Below are 5,000 nucleotides of genomic sequence, written 5' to 3' on the forward strand. Positions count from 1 at the left end.
GTTATGATGCATTCCCCTGCACACCAGACAGCAGTATGCTGATTAATTACAGCAACAACACCCCAAAGAGCTTTCCTGTGATGATGGAAAGAGCAGCGATGCAACTAGATAAAAAGACATTATGGCGAAGGTATTATGGCTTTTAATGCACGTGTACTGTGTGTGAAAAGTTTCTTCAAAGCAGTATACATGAATAAAATACAGGAGAAAGCAAGAAAAATCGCTAACCCCACAAGAATTAGCATAATAACTCTGCTATATTAGGATTATCAGCATGGCTGGAACATGTTTCACACTCTGCTTACTCACTTTCTGAATTAACAGGTCAGCAGTAAGCTGGAGAAGGAGGACTGGGGCCGGTTCACTTGTAGTTTCAATAGTTCAAATGGAAATTGAAGCTGCAGTCCATCTGCTCAGGACAAAGTCAGGATGAAGGGATGGAATTGAAAGTGAATGATCTCCCCTGCCTCAACAACTGTGTGAGGTTTTCTTGTGTAATGGTTTGTTTTCACTGGGACACCACTGGATGGGAGGGATCGTGCTGCTTCCCTAATATTGTCTGCTTGATGGGAGTGTCACTGTAATAACGCAGGCGGTGTCCCGATAGATGATTGACAACTGCTGTCCTTCCATGAAACATAAACACAAATTCCTCCCAAATATTAAAACCCAAGATAATGTCTTCCTGGGTTTATTTCAAACTTTGGGTGAACAGTAGTTGTGTTTAAATGCAGGATGGTTTGCAGCCTGGTTACCCCTCGCTGGGCTGTCCTTGGTTTCTGTCTCCGGTTTTCAAACTGGAAAAACATGGCGGCTTGTTCAGAAGCTTTCCCTTATTTCACCTAAACATTCCGCCAAAATCTGTTTTTGAAAACATTTGAGGTGAGAAATCAGCCATGCAGTTGCTGAATCTTTAATCATTTTAGATCTACAATGGCCGGTTTAAAAGTTTGTTCACGAGGTTCGGGAGTTTTAAGAGGCGGCAAGTCACTTCAGACGCCCCTGATTTGCATAACGTTGATGTACTTTGTGCAAATGTGGAGCATCCAAAGTGATGTGCCGCCTCTGGAAACTCGTTTCATTGCTACCAGAATGCATTGCACGTCCGCTTAAATAGAAAATGAATGGGAAGTGTGGAAAAGACGGCCCTCACCGGAATTGGTCAAAACGTATCATAAGGCTCTCAACCTGCAGTGGAGCCGGTCAGTGGCCAGTAGTGTGACTACTGGGAACCTCACAGGTGTGTGTGTGTGTGTGTGTGTGTGTGTGTGTGTAACTGAATGTGAAGGATTTGTTCTGGTTGCACACTGATGAAGGCTTAGGCCAAAACGTTTGTTCCGTCTGTTTTCCTCCTTTTGTTCTTCACAATAAAATGAAGAGCATTTTTGAAGAATTATTTTATTTTTTCAGCCTACAGACTACTTCAGACTTTCAGACTACCTACTTGTATTTTGCGGTCACTATCGGTCAAACGCACCCTACTAAGTCAGAGAAGAGGAGCCTGGTTGAGCGTGATGTTTATTTTTGTTTATTGAGGACGGCCTTGAATAAAAACAATGTTTGCCCAGTCAATTTAACCTGGACAAATAAAGGTTAAATGAAAAACGAGCCCTTAAACTGAACGTGCAATTTCTGCAGGAAGGATGGACACACACACACACACACGCACACACACGCACACACACACACACACACACACGCACACACACAGGAAAACCCTGTAAAGTAAGTGTATAATTATGCAAGGGGAATAGACTGCACACTGCTCCACCTTCAAACGAAAGAGTAATTCTTCAAAGTGAATCAACAGTTGCAGAGAGTTTGTGGTGAAATGAATGGAAATATGAATATGGATCAGAGTGCTGGGTTTTCTGCCCCGTCAGCTTTTCTTTTCTTCTTTTTTTTTAAGAGGCGTTGCAGCACCAAAGACCTACTTTTACTCCTCTCCTACCTCACAGATTGCACCAGAGTCATTTTCACACATGCAAAATTGTTTTGAGCAGCAAAAAGCCATAGAACGTGAACATTAGATTTAAAGTAAAATAGATAGACCAGGTGTTCCTGTTCAGTCCTATATCCAGTAGAGCAGCACAGATAGCCAGGGCTGAACTGGGAAACACTCGCTCTCCACAAGATTCCCATTCAAACCAAGTATTTTCAGATCATCAATGAACCAATCATCCATATTTTTGTTTATAATGTCAACATATTTAACTGTCTCCACTGTCTACAGAATGGAAAATGGCAAGAAGTGATATCTTTGTCATGCTAACATTCATAAAGGGAGACAGGTATTTATGTCATTTTATGCAACCTTTATAAATCCAGGTCAGTCGCTGAGATCAAGGATCTTGTATAGCCTACAGTGGAGATTTGGCAAAGACAGCTGCAGCAGTACATTTAGTTTCAGGTAGACTAACTAAAAACATTTCATAACGAATATTGTACCATCTCAGAAAAAGTGAGTGAAAGAGAGAGAGAGTGGTGAAATAATGCTTTAAACTCACTAAAAATAATCAGTTAACTCCTTAAACAGAGTGGTGTACTTTCTGCAGAAACTGGTCTAAAATATCACGACTGGTTGTGTTGCCTTGTGGAAAAGCATCTCTGTTTCCTTTATTTACATCTTGTGGTCAAACTCTTTCAAAATTAATTGTTTCGAGGCTCGGCTTGTCGGACTCGTTAGAGGATATCTGCACCTTTATGACCGGTCAAACGGTTTCTATTTGCACCTTTTAACTGCATTTGTTGTTGTTGTTCTCTGAGTTTCTGTCACTGCTATTTCTGGTTTCCCTAGGTTACGGTTACCTCTTTAATACTGAGTGCAAATAAACCACCAATACTAAGCCGCAGTGAGTATACACAAACTTCACTCTAAGTCTACCGACAGCGTAAGACTGGAGTCTTGCTGCAGGCCGTTCCATGCGGAGGGGTCAGAGGTCACGAAGGCTTTCTGACCAATCTCTGTCCAAGTTTTAGTGAAATGGGAAAAGTAGTGTCCCCAGAGAGTTTGCTATCGAAAAGTATCTGCATGGAATCACTTCCTTTTTCTTATGTGTCTTATACTCTATATAAATGCATATATAAATGCAAAAGTCGGGGGGGGGGGGGGGGGGGGGGGGGGGGGGTTTGATCAACACGATGCTGTAATGGTGGATAGATTTATAGACATGACATGAATGACAGAGAATGATTGAGCAATAGAGATTTCACCGTTTTAATAAATTGTAACTGACAGTGTTCTGCATTTTTTCCTACTTGCATTCATCACACTACTTTAGAGGCAATTTAGATCCCAATGAAGTCCTTTCTCCCAACTACACACACACACACACACACACACACACACACACACACACTGGTATGTGTATAACTGAGCTGTATTGGCAACATACATCTTCATTAGTGTCCAGTCATATCTCTGTTGTTCTCCCACTTTGTGTCTCCAATTTCTTTGTCTTTGTTTCTCTCTCTTCCTCCTCTCTCTCTCTCTCCCCCTCTCTCTCTCTCCATCTCATCACAGGCAGCGCACATGAATGTTAAAACCTCTAAGCATTAACACTCTGTCATATTTAGGCGTTATGACTGACAGAGGTTCAGAGAATTCTTCCAAATAATCTTTGAACATGCTTGCTTTACCTGATGCAGGAGAACAAATGCTGGATATAATTCTTTTAAGATCTTATTGCGATAAATTACATTTATGGCAACATTTTTTCCTGAGGTAGACTAAATTAGAAAGCAGTTGCCCAATGACCATTGTGAGTTGTTAAGCGATGTTCGTTACCACATGGTATTTAAGCCAAAAAATATCACAATTATGCCTCTGATAAATCTGTGCTCAAAATGGCCCCAAATCATTTCTCCATTCTTCTAGTAAATGCATTTGGAAGTGTTAAAGGTGCACTAATTAATCCATAACCTTGATCAACCTCTATTGGCAACCAGTAGGAAATCTTGTCTCCTCTGACACAGGTTTCTGATCTCAGCTGCCCCGCCCTCCTACCCCTCCCGTCCCTTGGCCTGTACTTGACACAAACAATAAAGTCACTTTTTCGCAATAGAAACGAATAAGCTAATTAGAACAGAGATCCAACAGCTGAAGAGGTAATATATCTCGATGCAAAATACTGTTATACTGCTCTGTCATTTGCTTTTTTGACTTGAGAACGAGGCTTTTTAGCCTTTGGCTGACGTGTTTGAAATGAGGCTTATAGCTACAGCAGCAACTTATACTTATCACTTCCCCATCGTTGGGCAGGTGAAGTGCGACTCGGTGGTGGAGGAGAGATTGGGAAGGTCTTCAATTTCCATTGAGAGTTTTTATTCCAAAACAGAGTACAGGCCAGAAGTTTTGAAAACTAGAAATCTCAGCACCTGGTGAAGTAATCATTCATTCATTGGTATCGATCAACAACTCTATCAACCCCCTGCAGATATATTATGGTGATTTTGTGCCATGGAGCAGTGAAAATCTTAGTTATTGCAGCTTTAAGTATTCAATCCACACATTTTTATTGACATCTCTGCACTGGGGGCCAGTTCCCAAGCTAACATGTCTACAACCTTCCGTTACTTTGTCTTCATGATGAGCAGCATGGCAGCGATTTCAGAAACAGCACAACGATCCCAGTAAGTTAGTTCAAACACGGTGATGGAATCCGCTTGACTACAGTCATACTTCACCACCTCCTCTGTGTTTTTATTATCACCTCCTCCGATACTGTTTAATCAGTAGCTGCTGTATTTAGCAGGCGTTCATCAACACGATGCGTACTCCCACTGTTCACTGGCATAACAGCCGCCCGTGTTTCCTTTTTATCAGAGCAAAATGTCAGGAGCGGAGTTCAGATTTCTGTTTGATGGGGTCTTTAACCAGTCAACCAAAGGCTAACTAGCTAATTAGATCTCAGACTACCTGCTGTGTTTGCCCTTGAGGAAGGCAGTGGTGCAACACCAGGCAGTTAGTGCAGGTTTTTGGGCGATGATTGCGTGTCTGG

Source organism: Centroberyx gerrardi, chromosome 19 (genome assembly GCF_048128805.1).
Source record: "Centroberyx gerrardi isolate f3 chromosome 19, fCenGer3.hap1.cur.20231027, whole genome shotgun sequence".
NCBI lineage: Eukaryota > Metazoa > Chordata > Actinopteri > Beryciformes > Berycidae > Centroberyx > Centroberyx gerrardi.